At 42.2% G+C, this 19,616-nt stretch overlaps 1 protein-coding gene across 5 annotated transcripts in view; it reads left to right on the top strand.

The window, feature by feature from the left end:
- Positions 1 to 963: 963 nt before the first annotated feature.
- Positions 964 to 19,616, top strand: part of RABGAP1L (RAB GTPase activating protein 1 like) — a 248,438-nt gene continuing 229,785 nt past the window's right edge. The window contains exons 1-2 of one of the 5 annotated variants that reach the window (XM_067001790.1): positions 988 to 1,101; positions 1,958 to 2,078. The gene's annotated coding sequence lies outside the window, so the exon portion shown is untranslated. Of the gene's footprint in view, positions 1,102 to 1,957; positions 2,079 to 2,696; positions 2,841 to 18,007; positions 18,153 to 19,616 lie in introns of those variants that run through there. The other 4 variants (XM_067001789.1, XM_067001792.1, XM_048073418.2 and 1 more) reach the window with 4 other exon arrangements.

The following is a 19,616-nucleotide window of genomic DNA, read 5'->3' as shown; positions in this document are numbered from 1 at the left end:
TACAGCATCTGAATGAACGTTAATGAGAGTTAAATGCTTGGATATATCAACTTTAAGTAGCTGCACTCTTAAAGTGATTTAGAAAGAGATTTAAAAATCGCACTTCAGTGTTACTGCTGCTACAAGTGTTTGTGCTTCGGCCTTTCCCCCCGTTCCCGGCAGCAGAAGCGGGACGCGCTGCAGCCAGCCTGTGTGTGCTGGGACACAAGCTGCCCGCTGCCCTGCTGTCCGGCTGTCCGTCCGTCCGTCCCGGCTGTCCAGCGACAAGCCATCCGCGTACAGGGCGCCTGCAGGGCAGTCTGTCTGTCCCAGGTCGGGGCAGGGCCCGCTGTCGGTGGCACTGACGCGGTTATTTAGTGCTGGGGCCTGATGTTCCTCAAGGCTCCAGGGATCCCTGTCTGACATGGAAAGAGTGCAGGTGAGCTGCATAAACTGTGGGGTTAATTTAAATGCAATTTGTTTCACACAAAAGGCGAAAGAAAAGAAAGCAACGGGACAACCTTTCATTATTTACACATAAACAATGCAGATATTTACTTAAACATACGCATCTATTTACCGTTTAAATATTAAATATTTATTTAGCCCTACAAAACCACTGCTGATAAACAATCTAGAGCTGGGATCCGCCATCAGAAAAGTTTGCTTATCCTACGCAGCACGATCTGTCGGTCGCTGTCATTCCGCAGCTGCAGTCACCAGAATTTGTAGGCGCTCAGCAGGCAGCCTCTCTGCGGGCATTTCCCGAGGGCCGAAGGGCGACGTTTTCCCAGTCGGACGGCCCGCGTCCAAATCGCTGTTCCTCCCGCCGCCGGCTGAGGTGAGGGACGCGCTGCCCTCAGGGGGCACCCGGCCCGCGGAGGCGCCGAGGGGGCGGCGGCGGGTAACGGCTCGGCTGCGGGGAGGGGACGGGAGGGAAGGGGAGGGGAGAGCGGGGAGGGGAGGGGAAGGAAGCGCCGCTGCCGGAACGTGGACGGCGCTGGCTCGGCCCTGAGGCGGCTGCGCGGCCCGCCGAGCCCCGCCGAGCCCCGGCGGCCCGGCCTGCCGCTGCCCTGCGACGAGAGGCGGCGGCGGAGGCGGGCTGGGACGGGCCGCAGGGCGGTAAGCGGGGGGCGACGCCGCCGCGGGGCTCGGGGCGGGGGCGGCTCCCTGAGGAGGGCTCCCTGAGGAGAACCGGCGGGGGGCGGGAGGGGAGCGGGGGCGGGCGGCCGTCCCGCGGCTCGGCGCTGCCCCTCCCGGCCCGGCGGGGCTGCCCCCGAGCCGCCGGCCGCTGCCCCGGCCCCTCGCGGCCGCGGGGGGAGGAGGAGGCTGGAGGGGGGCAGCGGGGCGCCGGGAGGGAAAGTTGGTTTGGTGCCGGGGCGCGGGAGCGCTCCTCTCCCTTCCTGCTCCCGCGTAGGAAAAGTGAAGTCACTTCCCAGGAGCCAGGGAGCTGCTGGCCTAAATCCGCGTCCTCTGCGTCGCTCGGGTTCGCCCACCTTTCTGGGGTTTTTTTCTTCCCCCTTCTTCTACTTCTCACCAGCCCCCTTCCACAGTTAGGCCCTCCCTAGTCGTGGCTCGGTACAAAAATCCCTGTCTTTAGATAAAGTACTTGAAAAGCAGCTGAGAGCATCTGAAGTGGGTACGGCGCTCTGAATGAGCTGGACTCGGCAGCTCTGCCTGTTTGTAAGTTTGTGAAGTGTGGCGTGTACTTTGGTCCTGCTGTCACCCTGCGAGCTCTGCTAAGACTGCTTGGTTTTGATTGCCTTGAGTAAATAACTCACGGCATCTCGTACCTGCGTGCGAGCGTGCATCCGTTCTTTTCTGTGAGAGGGTGGAAAAAGAGATGTAAAGTGTCAATGTTATGTTTTTTGAAGACAGTAACAGGTTTGGCAAGAAAAAAGAAATAGCCTGCTTAGGTAAGCATTGCTTCTCTTTTTCGTGGTCAGGCCCTACTCTCACGATCTTGGTGACTTTTCAGATAGAACTCTGCAGAAGGGCAGCTGTCTTTCCTGTCTCCAAAGAGACTTCTCGGTGACGCTGTCTCCCTGTACGCTCGGGCAGGTAGCGCAGCTTCGTTTGGCTGAGCCTCCCTGGTGCAGGTGAGGATCCCGAGTGACTGCCATGTCGTTATGTGCCGTGTCTTCTGAAGATTTATGGGGGGTATGGGGTCGATTCTGCAAGCTCTGCATGTGTCTAGGTAGCACTGTAGGCAATGCTGTTTGTTTATGTGGGCTATGTGGTATTGATGGTGCTACTTACGAGGTTAGTTGGCAGTCTAAGCTTGAAGAGACTACTGCTGCAGTTACACGCAGGAAGCGCAAACTGACTCGCTGCTGTAGGAACTGAAGCTAAATCAGAATGTGTTTTTTTGCAGTACTCTGCAACGTTCTCTTTAAGGTAGTTACAGCGAAGTGCAATATTGCTTGGTTAAAAATAGCATTCAGTCCTTTGAAAAGCGATTAAGATTTGGTGATGTTAGTAATAGAATTTCAAAAACATCCAGGCCATAATGTGGCTTTTGGGGGAAACCAAGTTGCTGGTGTGTTCTCCAGGGCAAGTGAAGACAATCGGAGTTGTGGCTACTCCTTCCCTGTGTCACCAATGGGACTCACGCAACCAGGAAGTGAGTTAGGCAAGAGAACTAATCTGGGCAAAAAGTAGTACTTCTTAATTTCTTTTTTTTCCCTTCCCAAGTTACTTTTTGGTTAGAACAACTTCCTGAACTAGTTCACTTGCCTGGTCTTATGGACGATGTCTCAAGCTGAAGGAGGAAGAAGTGTGTTTTGGTAGGGAGGAAGGAACAGCTGCGGTCCTGCTAGTCGTGGCCTGTGATGGGTATTGGGGTCATGCTTTTATGGCTGGTAAGTTAGTCTAAGAAGGCACTGCCGCTAAAAGAAGCTACCCTGAGTGTATGTTTGGTATATGGTGCTTGTGTTGAAGGTAGCAGGTGATACTAAGGGTGTAGGAGCTCCCGTGTGCTGGCACGCCTTGGTCATGAAACCCTGGTGTCATTTGTCTTTTTTTTTTTTTTCCTCAGCAGCAGAGCCACCTCTGTTTCTGTATTTTAATTCTTCTTGTCCCCAGTAGCAGCTTGCTCTCTCCTTTGCATACCCTTTCTTCTCACTAAACCTGCCATTGATTCATTAATTGTGAAGAACGATCTGGGCATTGTTAGACAGGGGTGTTTGTATGGTTAGTCAGCTCAAATTTAAAAATAAACAGCCATATATTTTTATTATTTCTGTTCTAACCAGAAGGTTATTTCAAACTTGACTGACTTCAGTAATTGCAAACCTTCTGATTTCCAGTTTGAATTAATTTGTCATTAGATTATATCCATTTTATGTACCCAATGGACTGATATGCCATATCAGCGCTCTTAATTTTGGTGTAGCAGCACTCTGAAACAAATGGATGCAAAAATGTGTCAAATTGCAACACTGAACCTTTTTTTCCCTTCTGGCTACTGGCTATACCAATCTTTCCTGTAATTGCTTTTTCTCCCCATGAATTTTAATTTTGACCTAAGTGAAAATTGAACCGTACATTTCAAATATTAACATTAAGCTTTGTAGAAGTGTTCTTTAAAAGAAGACTAAGATGTTTTAAAGTATATTTTCATAAGACTAAAATTTATTTTATTTTTTAAATATTTTTGACAGCTTGTTCCAGCCTCAGTCTTACTTTGTTATAATGGTACAGCTGTTAAAGGAGCCATTACTCTAACCTGGATCACTTAAGGGATTCTCTTTGCTTTGATAGAATCCTGGTTCAGAGGCGAAGCTTGACCTTTTTGAAAAGCGATTGAAATTGATTTATTTCACCTTTTCATGTGTTCTTAACTTTAAAAAGAAACAGAACTTGTGTTACAAAGTATTAAAAAATACCTCCATGGATTTTAAGGTGTTTACTCAATTTTGATACCAGAAGTGTTTCAGGAGGGCACTTTGTGAAGCTGAGAAAGCAGTTTGTTTGGAGAGTGTGTGTGTGTGACTGCTTATAAGTGATACCTAAATAAATCCGTTTCTAAAACCTGCTTAGTTAAATAGATTACTCTGAAAGATGAGTAAGGCCATTGTGGAACACCTCAGTTATATTTTTGCTTTGCGGAGGGGTTTCCTGTTCTTTGGAAGGAGCAGCAGGGACAGAGATCTTCCTGATGTTTTTAAGCAGACCGAAGAAAAATTAAAGTTGCTGCCACAAAGCGAGATGGGTCACAGCCCTCTGCTTTCCTGGTCTTGTCATCCCTGAGGCTTGAATCAGAGTACCAAAGAAGGTGTGTTTTCTTTCTAGGTCAAATGAGCTTAAAAGTGCAAAATTATTCTAGCACTGGAAACAGGTTTCTGTGTGAGTTATGGGGTAAGCACAGTGGTAAAATGGAAAAAAGTTCTAAGGGCAAGTGGCCGAGGAATGTTTACATTTGTGCGTATGACATCAGATGCATGCTTCCTATATGTACAGGACAGCTAAAATTCTTAAATACGTAACTAGGAAGTAATAAACTTGTTTCAAGAATTGCTGAATGGAAGTTTATCAAATAAAACAACAGGTTGATGGAATGGTGAATTCATGAAATGGTATCGTTTAGGTCAGAAGGGGGCTTCTGGAGGTCATCTAATCCAGCTGCCTGCTTAAATTTAAGCAAAACCAATTTAGATAAGGTTGCTCTGGCCCTTACTGTGTTTCTGGATAACCTGTCTCCACGTTTGACTGTCCTCACGGGGATTTTTTTTCCCCCTATAAACTAAACGGAATTAATTTCCGGCTTGTGTTTGTTGCCTCGTGTCCTGTCGCTGTGCTCCATCCAGAAGAGTCCAGCTCTGTATTTTCTGTACCCTTCCATCAGATAGTGGTCAGCAATAAAGATTCTTCTGAGCTGCTTTTCCAGGCTGTGCAAACTCAGCAACCCCAGCCTCTCGTTATATGGCATGTGCTCCTGCCCTCTGGCCAGCTTGGTGGCATCCACAGGACTTGCTCCAGTGTGTCAGCGTGTGTCTTGTGCTGGGGGCCCAGCACTGGATGCAGTGCTCCAGCGCAGTCTCACAAGCCCTCTTCAGGGGACGGAGCTCTCCATGGGCCTGTGGGCTGCTGGGCTCGGCCTTCTGCGCTGCGAGGCCACACTGCTGGCTCCTTGCAGGTTTTTTTTCCTACGGGGACCTCCAGGTTCTTTTCTTCCAAAGCTGCTTTTTATCTGGTTAGTGTCCAGCCTGTTTTGCTACATGGGCTTATTCTGTCTTGGATCCAGGACTTTGCACTTGTCTCTGTTGAACTTCATGAGGCTCCTGCCAGCACGTTTCTCTAGCTTGTCCGTGTCCTTCTGAAAGGAGCATGTCCATGTCCTTTCCATTTCCTGAAAACCATGTTGCTTGTTTACCCAGTGCCTGCCTCACCAACCCGGCTCTGAGGATACCATGAGAGACGGTGTCGATTGCCTTCTGTGTCCAGTGCTCTTCCGTCATCCCCTAAGCTGGCCATCTTGCAGCAAGCTGTTGTGTTGATCAGGCGTCCTTTGCCCTTGGTAAATCCATGCTAGCTGTTCCCAGTCACCTTCTTGTCCATCTGGGGCGTGGGGATGGCTTCTGGGAGGGTTTGCTCCATCGTCCTCTCATGAACTTAGGCTGGCCTGTAGCTACCCAGGTCCTCCTCCTCCACCCCTCTTGAAGTTGGATGTGATGTTTGCTTTTCTTCCAGCCGTAAGGAACCTTCCCTGGGCTTACAGCCTTTCAAAAACTTGTAGAGTGTGGTCTCTGTGACATTGGCCAGCTCCCTCTGGGCTCCTAGTTGCATCCCACCTGGAAGCATACAGAGTTGTGTGCTTCCATCTTCCTCAGGTGCTTCCCAACTCCATCTTCTTCTTTTGGAGGTCATTCTTTATTCCAGCAGACTGTGCTACCAGGCGCAGGGGTGTGGGAGGCTTGAGTGCAGGCCCTACAAGCGAAAACTGGGGTAAAACAGGCACCAAACATGTCAACCTTTTCCATGTCATGTCTGAAAAGTAGAGGGCAGCGTGTACTCTGGTGCCAAGGAGGCAAAGCAATTTGAAAAAATGAACCACACCTTCATTTTTGCCACAACTAAAAATAATTAATTCCAGGTAGAAATTTACAGCTTCAGTGTATGCCCTTCCCTTTTGTGCATTGTAAATAAGAAGTTGTTTATACTTAGCAGCAAGCTGGTTGAATTAATTAATACTCAATGCAATCCATACACAAGTACTTTCAATTGGAGCGCATTTTATGTCTCTTTGTCACTGCATAAACCCATTTTAGAAATCACTGGAATAAAACTTTGAAATTGTACCGTGTTAACTGTGTGGAGGAGATAATTTATTTCATGCATTTATTCAACCCCTCACATGTTGTTCTTGTGTTTATGTCTTAGCTATTCAAGGACAAATAAAGTTGTTCTGGAAGTCGGTGAGCTGTAGTTTGTGCAGACAGTTTGAAAAGAAAGTTCTTGCGTGTTTTAAACTCTCTGTGCGTGCTTGACATTGCTTGTGACTTCTGAATGGGTGTAAGTGTTTCGGTTTGTGTTGATGTTGACCTAACCACAGGTTTATCTTGGTACTGTTATAGGCTAGGTATATCAATCATAGCGTAGCTTTGGGGGTCTGAGTAGATCTCTGGCATTCATTCAGTCTCGAAATACGATTCGTAGCATGGCTGGGAATTCAGAATTGATTTCTGTTGTAATGTATTTGAGAGGAGGTAAGTTTCCATGCAATACCGTGCTCAATAAACCCTGTAGTTAGTGGTAAAATTGCAGCCTGGACGTTCGCCTTTCAAACGTGATCATTTGTTTTACATTCGGATGCTGGCAAACTCTTATACAGTGAAGCCTGTTCCTCGTGGTGGTTGATAACTCCATGACTTAATGGTTCAACTTCTTTTTAGTGTCTCTCACATGATTCCTGAGTAGGAAAGAAGAGGCCAAGGGGCAGAAGAAAAAAGAGGCGTTTTTTAAGAACCAGCAAATTCTCACAATAGAGTTTCAGTCAGTGTCTGAATCTCAGAACAGATCCCGAAGGCTGTTTGCTAAGTGGCTGAGCAAGATTTCCTCGTTGCTGTTGGGCTGAGGAGCGAGGTGTAGCGAGGTGGTGACCTGGGTGAGGAATGGAGCAGATGTGGAGGCAATGGACAGCAAAGCCCCTTCTCGGTACTTGCTGTAAAGCTCACGTGGTGGTAATCCTTTTAATGTAAAGAACCAGTTTTGAGGAGCTTATTTATGACCAGTCTCTGATGTTCTCTTTTTCTTGCAGGTAAATACAGTTGTGAGAATACTTGCTACATTATCTCTTTATAGTCTTTCCTTTGCAAAGCTTCTATACGGCAGGTTTCCTACTGCAGGACATAACTGTGTGAGCTACCAGAGGAGTTACCGAGTAGTCATGGCCGAGTCCCGAAGGTACACTTTTGGCAGTGACTAGCCCTTCTTAAACCTCCGTGCTTTCAGGGTGCGGAGCTGAGTTTGGCGGTGGCACTGTTCATTAGAGCACAGCTGATGGTTCTGCTTAGCCCGCGTCAGTCATGCGCACCCTAAGACGTGCACCAGGTTTTCCTTGGTGGGCATTGTGTGCTGGGCAGCGATCTGCTGCGGCTGTCCGTGCGTTTGGTAAGCTAGTGCTCTCATTTTCCTTTTGGAAGAAAAAATGAGCAAGGGCTTTGTCTGAGAATCTTACTCTAAAGATTGACTTTTAGTACGAACTACTGTTTAGTTAATTTTAATAATATTCATTATTATTTAGGGAAATAGCACCTTGTATTATAAATATTTCTTGTTAAGATAGAAACCAATAAATATAAACAACCCACATATTTTATTTAAAAGAAGTTATGCTGAATTGAGTTGCTTTTTGTTCAGTACCATTATTCATTTAGCATTGTGGCCTTACGGTGGGGTAATGGTAGCATGTCTCCAGGTATTTCTGAATATTTTGGTAACTTCTACAGCAGGCTGGATTTTCTAAAATTTCTCAGGGGGAAAATAATTCAAAGTAATGTAAATTAGATATTTTGACTTGATTACTGTGCTTTACAGAGGTCTAGGATCCTGTTTATTATTTCAGCATGATAATTAAGATGGTTTTATTGTGCATTTCTGTTGAGTATGTAAAATACAGTATTTTTACTGAAACGATTGGTTACAAAAAATTTAGGTGTTGTCTACAGATTTGTATACACAATACACAAATGTGTATTGAACATTATGTGTATATATATACTTGTATTTCTAACATATTTTATAATAAAACCTGTAAGGAATGCCTCAGCTGGTGCATTGTCATTGTGTGGTTGTTTATATACAAAACCAAATCCATAACTTTAATTTAGAAATGGGTGTAGAAATTTAATAGCTGGCTAAACTTTTAAAATAAACTTGCGAAAATAATTTGCAGGCTTTTATTTACACTTAAGGAACATACTGGTATATTTCTCTTTATTAGGAATATTTGAGCACTGCAAATTGATTTTTTTTTTCACAGGAGACAGTTTTTGGTTGTTTTTTTGGGAGGAGAAAAAATTAAAAGGAAAGCAGGAACCTTAGGCTGGGCCATTTGAAGTGCCTGTGGCAGAGACGTGGTTTCTTTCCCCTCCATTCTGCGAACCCGACGTTTTATTTTGTTCCTCTGGCGTGTACTTTCATTATTTCCTGTTATTTTGAACTCAAGTCTCACAAGTTACTTCTTGGTGGCAGTGCTGCCTAAGTAACGGTAGTCCCCAGGCCTCGCTGCCTGGTTTTGTCTGTGCTGTGCATTGGCTGTGCTAACACAGGGGCTTGCTGAGCCAAGCGTTGCAGTGGCTGAAGAAGTGCTCTAATCCTCCTTTCTTTCCCTGGGGTTCTTTGTCAGTCACGTAAGTTGTCCAGCCTCTTTCAGCGCGTTACTGCCTGGACACTCGCACAGTTGGAGCAGATGGTGGGAGGGGATGCGGCTTTCTTAGGCAGTTAGTCACCTCCTGTATCTTCAAGGTATTAATGAACTATCTGTAGCTTATAAGTGTTGACGTTTTCAGCTTGAATTGGCATGTGTGTGGGCATCTGAGTACAAAACAGCAATGAAGTTGAAAGAGAGCTTGATGTGCATACCAGCAGTAGGTCTGGGAGTAAAACTTGAGTTAGAGCTCAGGCTGGGCAGTGCAATGAAGATGAGCCTGTGGAAATATTAGTCCTTTCTGTTTGTGTGCACAGAGTTTGTGTTTGCTCATGGACAGCTTTACCATAAAATGTTTTTTAATTCCTATTATACTTGATCCTAATTGTTAATACTTTAATAATTTTGTTTTGGCTTTACAAAATTTCAACAAACTGGCAACTGTTAGCTAGATTTTTTTTTTGGAAATAACCGTTCAATGTTTTTGAGTGAAAAAAAAGTAAGTGCACCGTAGAAAACGCAGTAACTGCACATTGTTTTGAATGTTAATTATGAACTGTTTATTGCTATAGGTATGTATAAAAACGGTTAGGAGAGGGGAGGAAGTTGATGAAAATGTCCAAGAAAATCGGTTGTCAAGCCCCAAAAGACTAACATGAAGTTGGAAGTTCCTTGTAGTTGTTACGGCTTCTATATTTGCCTTTGACTATTACAACTTCCCTTTTTTGATTCTTTTTTCATTTTATTGAGACATCAGAAATTGAGACTGCCTACGAAGGGGTCAGACTGAGGGACAGCGTAGATTAGTATCTAACTTCTGGTGGTAGCCAGAGAGGTAAGGACAAAGGGTATGTAGTAAGACAAAGACAGGTGCTGCTCCTTCCAGCGTACCCTACCAGTTTCCACCCCGGCCTCTGTGATCCTGCTTCTTGTTCCTTCTGGCAGCCGTATGCTTTCTGAGGTGATATTGTGGAGCATGGAAAAAGTGGTTGCGTTATCTTGTATATTTTCTACAAAACTCCCAGGATGTGCCGCAGTAACATTCCGTTCTTACAGTCTGTAGGAGTGCAGTGAATACCATCCGCTTTGCTGGGACTTGCGAACACGTGAATTTTTGTTCCCTGCTCACAGGGCTGGGACACTCTGTTGGGTTTGTTGAAGACTGAACTTTGACTTGAATGCGTGCTCATCTAGGTTGCACTTTGTGTTTTGGGTTTGGATTCCTTGCATTGTAAATCGTTTGCTTGTCCCATGGGTTAATGGCTTTTGTGAGTGTGAAAGGAAATGAGTGATCCCTATGAATATGTCCTACAGCACGTCCTGCTAAACGAGTTTATGGGTATCAGAATAATTACTGTCCTTTCGTTGGGTAGGTGAATACGAGTTGTAAGAGTTGGTTGTGTCGAAACTTTAAAAGAGCGTGTTGCTGTGATGCATCTGAGAGGTTCATGGCTGTGGCTCCTTCCTAATTTTGACTCTGTTGTTCTTGGCAGTATAGCAGGACTTAAAAATTCAAATGTTAATTTGGCGTATAAATTTCAGCACCAAAATAGTGAGCCACCAGTTAGGCACTTCACTCCAGCTTTTCCCTGGTGGTGTCAGCTTTATCCATTGTAACACCGGCCTTGAGGTTATGTGGGGTCCCCCCTCATTCACTGCTGCACTCCTGCAATCTCTCAGCTGAATGTCTGCCGTTTTGCTGGCTTGTCCTGAGCCTAGGGACTTGGTAATGGAACGTTCCCGTAGTGGTGCTCAAGGTAGCATGTTGAAAATGCTGTTATAGAAAGCAAATCCTTGTATAATTATTAGAAGATGAACTTCTGTCATTAGTATTTCTGTGCATTTTATATTTTACATTAGTTGACTGTAACGCCCTCCGTTTGTTTCCTGAAGTAAAAATGTTTAATTGAAGTAGTTAGTATGTAAATATCGACAGTGAGTTTTATATCTACATTTAATGACAACCATGCATGGATTGTGCTGAAACCCACAGCACAGCACGCTTTTTTTTTTGGGCAAGTTAGCTTAGCCTTTGAGAGATGGAGACTGTGGTTTTTAAAAACCAAACAAAACAACAGCCAAAAAAAATCCAATTGCATCTTTTTGGCTCCTCAAGATTTTTTGATTTAGGCAAGCAGGTGAATTTCTCAGATTAGAAATATAGCACTTTGTAGTCCAGCTAGTCTGGATAGCCTGTCTCAACAGACAAGTACTGACTTTGTTTGTTGTTGGGTAAGGTTAGACACCTTGATTATGTCAAGAAAATTAACAGAAATCCTGCTATAGCTTTTTGCACGATTTTTCCAGTTATATTTGGTGGTGGTATGAGCAACTATATTGTATTATTTTAAAGTCATGCTGGAGAAAAGATATGTAAATCTCTGATGTTATCAACTGGCCTAGATCAGCCTGAGTCTTACACCAATGTAATTAATGAGAGTCATTCAATTAAATAAACAAGGTGCATAAGATTTAGGTAATTAGTGGTGATCTGCCTGGGAAGTGAAGTTTGTTTATACAAAGAAAAAATAAAAATTGCTTTTCTTTGAGCTTAGTGATAGTTTCACCATAAGAAGAATCTGAAAAGTCTTTGTCATGGTGTTTTAACATAGAATTTACCCTGTGAAGCAATTCTACTTACCATATTTAAGTAGTAGGAAAAGGCTGCAAAAACCAACAAACCAACCCTTCTTCGGGCACCTCAGATTTATGTTTTTTATAATTGCTGGTGAAAAGTGTTTTTTTTTTTTTTATTATTATTATGAGTCTTCTATAGCACCTTGTCAGTACTTGTTAGCTGCTTCGAGGAATTCTTACAAATAAGAATGCAAAATAGTAATAAAAAGATTATGTCTGGCTTTTGATTATTTCATTTATTTATTGAAGTCAGTGTTTTCTTTAAGCATTTAGGAGGAAAAGTAAGTTCTGCTCATTATGGATGTCTGGGATGAAAGAAAAGAAATTGTTTCTTGGAAAAAGTGTATGCGTGTTCGTTTTGTTTCCCATTCCCTTCTCAGGCAGTCTGTGGAGGAGATCCTGAGATTAGGAAATACTTTAATGTTCCAGTGTATGGGAGCAAAAAATGTTTTAGAAGGGACCATTATCCATAGCGTCTTCTGAAAATCAAGGCTGTATGTGTTGGAGCAGATGCTGTCTGATAGGAGCCCTTGGCCTGCGTAAGATCATATATAATGATACACACATGTGCTATTAATTTGAAGGTAACCTCAGGCAATGCAACAGAAGCAGCTTTTTTATAAGTATTTTCAGATACATGATTGTATGGCTTTCAGTGATTCTTCCTTTAGATCAAGTAATGTGTTTTTTTTTTTTTTTTTTGGTCAGAATTATAAAATGTTCTTAATAGTTAATAAACAGAATGAATGAGGTTGTTTTTTTTTTTTTATGGGTGTTAGTTGGTGTTTTTCATACTGCCTTTCCAAGCAGTAGTTCTACCCTGAGTTATGGAATGGATTTGTTTAGTTAAATAGATCACACAACAAAAATCTTCCCAAAGAGTGCACTGTTATTAATAAATAAATAATGCTTTGTTTTAGTTAAGGAAGATATGTGGTATTCCTTGGTATATGTCTTTCAGAAAGTTTCATATGCACATCTCTTACCAGTTTGTAGAAGAGTTTGGGTACTCTGGAAAATATAAAGTGACCTGCATGTTGAGACCAAACCGTTTTCTTCTCATCTTGATTGATGACATGAGCAAATTGTATTGATCCTTCAGACTTAAAATGGAAAAAGCAGAAATAGAAGGAAAGGTTTTATTATTATTATTATTATTATTATTCTAATGTGATTAGATGGACAGAGCAGTTTATTAGTACCAGGTGTATCTGGTTACATAGTGCACTGTTCTTACCCGTGGAAGTCCGTTTTTCTGGGAGGGAACCACTTTCATTTTCTTAATTTTTCTAAAACCTGTCGGGGCCTTTGAAACTAGTACTAGAGCTGCGTCGCAGAATATCGTTATAAAAACTTGCCCTGGGAATGTGGGATATCAGCAGATGACTTCTGGCATGCAGAGGTATTAAGAATTTACTGGTCAAATCAAAACTAAATACTGTTTGCACCTCTACAGTTCAACATGCACAGGACTAAGGGAGGCAATAGTTAAAGCCATGTACTGTGGCTTTTAGTTGTCGTGTACACCGTTATATAGTAGTTACAGTCAGGTTTCCCAATTTGAAGCAGTTAACCTGACTTTCCTGAGGTTTCACTTTCAGTTAGTCTCAGCCCTTAAAAGAACTGTTGTCTCCATCTTTTCATGCTCTATCTAAATATTTAATTTTTCAAGTGATGATTTAAGATCTTAGCTTGGACTCTAAAAGATTTTAATTGCATTACTTGTGTAGAAAGTATTTGTTTTTAATGAGAAGCTTTGTTTTGCTTTATGTTATAAAGGAAATTTTTTCTTTCTCATCTATTCTTGGGTGCACTGTTGAGACTGGACAGTCTTGCTGCTAAAGCAGTAGAAGTTTTGGTGGCTGTCTAACCAAAACTCATAGTCCTTGCCATTTTGGAAAATCCATAAATGAATAATGTTTTTGGAAAAAAAAAAAAAGTCTGGAGTGGCTACTCATTTACAGCTCATGATTGCTGTGACAACTATTAGAATGAAAGATACAAAACTAAGAAAAATATCTGAAGAAAATCAAATTAAAATAGGCTGGGAAGTATCATTTGTCCAGCCTACGGTGGTAGTGTATGACCAACTGCCGTTTAACAGCATCTGAGAAGTGGGAATCTCATTTCCTGTGGTCAGAGGTAAAGGTAGTTTCTGGGGTTAAGAACAAAACACTTATTTCACCTTGAATCTGCGAAACTTAATATTCCCCAAATTTATTTTGCAAACTTAAGATCACAATTGTAATCTCAGGCACAGGTTCCTCTGAGGAACAAGGGCTTTACTAGCTCAGGAGGCAGGCACTGAATCGAGGTGTCTCCGGTGTTCCAGCGCTGTTGGAAGAGACGCTTCATAAGGCACTTGTTTGGCACGGGGAAAGATTGGCACACAGGATCAGGCCTTAGATCAGCCTGCTCTTCCATATGGTCTGCTTTGCATTACATCATGGTGTGTTTTTTTTTTTTTTTTTTAAATCGGAAATAATAGCTTGTGGAGAAAAAACCTGGCTGAAACTTTCAGTATATTTAATGGAGAGAGGTTGTCCCATAGGCTAAATTGAACTGACACTGTTATTTTTACTATTAAGGGATAAAACAGTAAATCCTTTTTAAAACACTGGTTGTCCTATGCTACTGCCATCCTCTGGAATATAGGTCATTATGGTTATGGAGTGAGTGGCCATATGGTTTAGTAAATCAGCTAGTGCTTGGGTTCAGTTTGAATGCTGCCTGGAAGCATCATCTCGCAATGAAGAACAGAAGAAACCGACGTGCTGCCCAGTCAGACTGCAGCTGAGAAGAATCGGGCACTCTTTGCTGCTACCTTATATTTTCCAAAGTAAGAAATGACTTACTGGCTCAAGAAGCCAAATGTTAGTGCTTAGCTGATAACAGGAAAGCAGCGTGAAGAAGTACTTCAGTGCTCATTTACGTTGGTTGCTCTGTCCTTGAGGTACAATGAGCTGCTGTGCTAAAGCGAGTTGTCTGAAATCCTGGTAGGCTACCCAGTAAGCCTGCGTACCAGAACACGTGATGTGCAGATTTACTGTATTTTAGTGTGTGTGTGTTTCTCCCATAAGACACAAAAAGAATGATAACCCCTGTAGGGTGGTGGAAGCTGCCATATTTCTTATTTCTTATATATATATATATATATATACACACACACACACACTATATATATATAGTATATATATACTATATATATAATATATACTTATTTCTAAAATATATGTTTTGAAAGGCGGATAGGGAGGACAACAGTTTTGCTTTTAATTAGCAGAAAATCCAAAAATTTCTTTAAATTGGTTCAATCCTAATTGGATTAGCTGCTACTGGTTATACTTGTAAACAGCATAAAGTACCACGTGTCAGTAAGAAGCAGGTATGCTGGTGTCATCTGTTTGTTAGCTCCTTTCTCCTGCCGCTCACTTGTGTGTGTGGACAAATCTTAGGCCTGAATAATTGTTTCTCTCTTTCTAAAAACACCCAACTCAACCTTATTTTTAACTCTGTTTTGTCTAAGGTGTAGCTTGTTCGCCGCAATGCTTTTTTCTTAGTTTGTGGAGTTTGAGCAAATGGAAGTATCCAGCTTACTGGCGGCTGCCTTTGTGGCTAGCAGCTTACCCGGTGTTCTTTCATTCACCTGGACTGATCTTTCATCTAGCATTTATGATACCCTTCCCTCCGCCCCTAAATTGTAGCGGGGTTGGATTGGTGGATTTGGTTTGGTTTACACTTGCTTCTCATCTTCCCTCTTGCCTGTGATTTGCAACAGTGGATGATCTCTGCTGAAGAGAAGAGATGGCCCTTCTCTGCTGGGCTGTAAATGTCTGCTGGTTCCTTGCCTGAGTCACACTCCACTGATGTACCAAGCACGTGCCTACCATCATTCTGGAAGGGTTCTTCACCCTGGCCATCTTACAGTTAAGATGAATAAGACCAGTATTTTTCCCGGAATGACTCCAAACTATTCGTCTTTGCAATCTTTAAGTGGTTCAGTGATTTATGCATAATCCAGTTTCAGCTCAGCAAAGCAGTTTCTCTCCTTTAGAATAAAGAGCATGGCATTCAAGATGGGATCTGTTTAAAAGGTTGTGCTAAAATTTATTTTGTAAGATCTGTGTGCAGTATGCTTTTGAAGGAAAATAGACATTTTCTTGTTTATGTAGTTTTCTTTTGTTTCTGTCTTCCTTTAAGAGTTATTCCTTGGCTACAAAATTGACTTAAAACCAGTCTGTATCTAGGCCTCTTGTTTCTCTGTATCTAGGCACCCGGTACAACAACTGAAAACAGTCTGCTGTCTGTGAACAGCCTCATTATTTGCTGTTGTGTATTAAGTAGGAGTTTGCTTTCACAGAGGAGGCAGTGCTGCCAAAATAAGCTCGGTGGTTACTTTTTAGTTGTATGGTTGATTTTTCTTTTCTTGTGTGCGTGGTTGTTTTTTTGCTGTTGTTGTTTTGAGCTCTTAACGTTGCTTTCATGGAAATTAGAAGATGCTTTTATACATATACATATCTATACGTATTAATATTTTAATATAATACATTTTAATGTTTTATACAGCAGCAATCTCCTTACATTAGGTTGGTTTTAATCTCAGGAAACAGTATTGGTAAGCCAAGTAAATGCTAATTTTGTTTTTCCCAGATGTGCTTTACAGTGTCTTTCATAGCCAGAACTAGGATACTGGGAAACAATCGATGGATCATGGACCAGTAGTAGTGTGAACATAGGGACTTAGCTTCTTATATGAACATTACACAGAGAGAATTTGGCATTAAGGGTAAAATTACAGTGCTGTTGATTTTGATGAGGTTTAAACACTGCTTTTATGAAACCTAGGGTTTCCAGCTGCATATGCATCCACTCGGTCAATAGGAAAGAAAAGGATTTTGTGGAAGATGGTTAGCCGTGCTGCTTAAATGTACAACACAGTAAGGAATTTTAGAAAGCTATTCGGTCCTTGAGTGAAAAAGCATTGAAAAGCTAAAGCTTTGTGAAGCATTTGTTGGCTTTCTGAAGAAGGTATGCCTCTCAATAATGGTAGCTACCTCCCTGGGTGAGACTTACGGTAGCACAGTGTTTTGACGTGCTGCTTAAAATACGAAGCAATGGTAGAGACACTCAGTTATTTGTGTGTGTGTGTGGGACTGTCCATGTCTGTCTGGTTTCCAGCTTCCTTAGCAGCAAATTAAAATGTAATGCCCACCACTTCAGTAAACTGCAAATCTAAGTCACATCTGTGGTTTCTAGTTAAGTTGGCTAAACGTTCTTTTCGCACAGGTGCATTGTATTGCGTGGCTCAAAAAGGGAACAAGCTACGCTGCTTGGTGTACATTTGCACTTCGTGCATCTGTTAGCAGAAGGTGAATCACTGCATAGTTTTGTGAGACTTTCCAATTCGGAAAGCTCCCACAGAGTCCGCTGAAGAATATCAGTTCTGAAAAGAAGTAGGATTTGTTTACTGGTATGTCGAATGTAATACTGAAAGAAAATTAAATATTTTCCGAACCTACAGTGAACTTCAGCAGTAACTTTGACATACTTGTTGAAAGTGAGCTGGAAGTAAACACGAAAATGTCAGGTAACTGCTTCAGAAGATTGGTTCCTGTTAAAGATGGCTTTGCTAACGGGGACCTGTCTGCTGAGGAACTTTTTCCATCTAGTCAGGTCTGCAAAGCAATCCCCTTCTGGAAAGTTGCTGACCCTTCCTTTGATTCTCTCTTTCCAATGGAGGACATGAGTCCTCCAGTGCTGCTGTTCCTTAGCTTCTCTTGCTCTTCTGCCACTGAGGCTGGCGTAGGCAGTTGTGATGAACCCATGGTGCCTTACAGGAATGAAGCAGGGAAGCTGCTAAGTTTGGGCCTTCTCATGCTTAGCACTGTAAGCATATGCAGTGAGTTCTGGTCTCTGGCCCCAAAATGCTCGTATTCCAACAGGAGTGGCTTAGCTTTTGTCTAGGACTTTGTATAAGCAAAGCGTTGGGAAATGAAGTACGGAAAGACGAAATGAGTGGTGTAAAGCTCTAAGGCAAAGCTCACAGAGGAAAACAACAGCTTTTCTTCAGTCGTCATGGTACCACTAGAACTTAAAATATTTTGCAGAGGAAGATCTTTTCTTCCCCCCTGTTTTAGGTAGATCTGATTACTTTCTATCTCCAGTATCTTTTGTTTTGAAAAGCTGTTTGCCAGAAAGCCCTTTCTGAGATTGTTCCTCTTTCAGAACTGCAGTCGTTTCGTCATACAGTTGCTTTGTTTAACAGAGGTTTGGGATAATTTCTTCCTGTGTAATTGTTGCTGAGTTTCTGAATTGTTTTCTTCGTGGTATTGCTCATCAGTGTGGAGGAAGAATTATCTTCTCTACAGGAAAGAATGTGACTGCTTAAGATACTTCCTTTGTAGAAATTACTTCCTTGCGGTAGTAGTACATACTTCCAGTATTACTGTGAAGAGAACTTTGAAAGCACGATTTATTGTCATCTTTTTGAAGGCATTGTTGGACGAGCCCTTCTGACTCTTCACCCCGATGGTTTGGGTAGTGACCATCTGGCCTGTGTTTTTTATCCTTCGAGTGCTGTTGCCAGAACAGAAGGTGTATTGACACCATTTGAAACTAAACTGCACTAGCAGCTTAAACAAAGCCACTGGACTTCATGCAAAAGCAGGTGAGGTGTGTTACTTCTACGGACTTTCCTGTCCCTGACTGTCAAGTGCAGTTTGAGCAGTAACCAAATGCAAATGCTAAACCTCTTTCATCAGTATTCTGAGAGAGCGTTCAGCTCCAGGATTGTCTGATACTAATTTCAGGGAATAAACTGAACAGGACTGTAGCCTGTATAGCCGTCTGTACGTTCTGATAAAGCAGTCAACAATTAAAAAAAAAAAAAAAAGCTTATTTATGAGTTTAGTAGGGGGGTCTGTTCTTTGCACGTGCATACTTGTGACACTATCATTTGTTTTTTGACTTTTGTAAGGAAGAGAGGAGTTCAGGTTTATAACTGTGCAATGACTAAGGACTAAAAGCCCTTAATATGGGGTGAAGCTAACGAAGAAAGGGAAATAACATAATGATCTACTGATGACCAGAAGTCATTTGCCTTTTTTCTTGTTAATACAGTATAAAAAACCCTCTCAGGTGTTCTGTTCCTTCTGTTCCCCAAATAACCTTGATTCATTCAAAAGAGGTTTTTATTCTCTTCATTGCTTTTCTTCAAAAGTGCTTAGCTGAAGTATTAGAGCATGTGTATTTATGATGTGGAAAAAAAAAAACAACACAACTTTTTCCCTCTAAGTAGCTTATTTTTTAAAATGGTATAAATCTCAATAATCTCCTGGAGACTCCCAGTCAAATTATTAAACTCTCATATGAACTTTACTCAAGTTGTTTAATTTTGAGTATGACTTGATCATGATTCTTGATATATTTTCAGGCATTAAAAATTATTTTTGATCACAGATTGGTCATGCAATATTGTATGTAAAGCTTTTTCTAGTCACATGCCATTTAGAAAGCAAGGGGGAGGAAATGAGCAACCTGTTCACAGCGAGATGTTGATCCTTATAATATCCACATTTTCCATAGTTTCCATTGTTTTTAACTTGTCACCTGGCATGATGTCTGTCGTGGACATCAAGAGGTGGTCTTAGCAGAAGACCTGTGTGGTTTGTAGACTCGTAACTGTGCTTGTGTGGGATGAGTAGTGTAGAGATGCATGGTCAAGGAACTCACCTCCTGAATGGCTGACCTGTGCGTGTTCATCTTTGGCTGTCAAGTGGAGACTGCTGTAGTTTTGACTGAGCTGGGATAAAGAACATCGGGTGAATAATGCTGATGGCAGCTTGGAGTAGGCTGGAATGAAAAGGTCAGGCGTGGTAATTTATTCAGCTAGCATAGCTGTGTCTGGAAGAAGGTATGTGTCTGCACTCAGTGTGGTGGTTCAAGCTTAAACTATGCTCTAAAATACATTAAGTGCTTTGCAAATCAAATGTAATTGCAAGAATGCGTATGGTATGCTTTTAGGAAATTTGCACGGAATTAGAAACTCCCTGCAGTCATCTGCTGTTTATAATACTTCCTTCGTCTTCCTTATTTAGGAAGTAGGACTTCCCTTAAACTATCTTTATCCACA

This window comes from Anser cygnoides, chromosome 8, assembly GCF_040182565.1.
Source record: "Anser cygnoides isolate HZ-2024a breed goose chromosome 8, Taihu_goose_T2T_genome, whole genome shotgun sequence".
NCBI classification, from domain to species: Eukaryota; Metazoa; Chordata; class Aves; order Anseriformes; family Anatidae; genus Anser; species Anser cygnoides.
The sequence above is the reverse complement of the archived record's forward strand: the minus strand, read 5'-3'. Positions and strand labels throughout refer to the sequence as shown.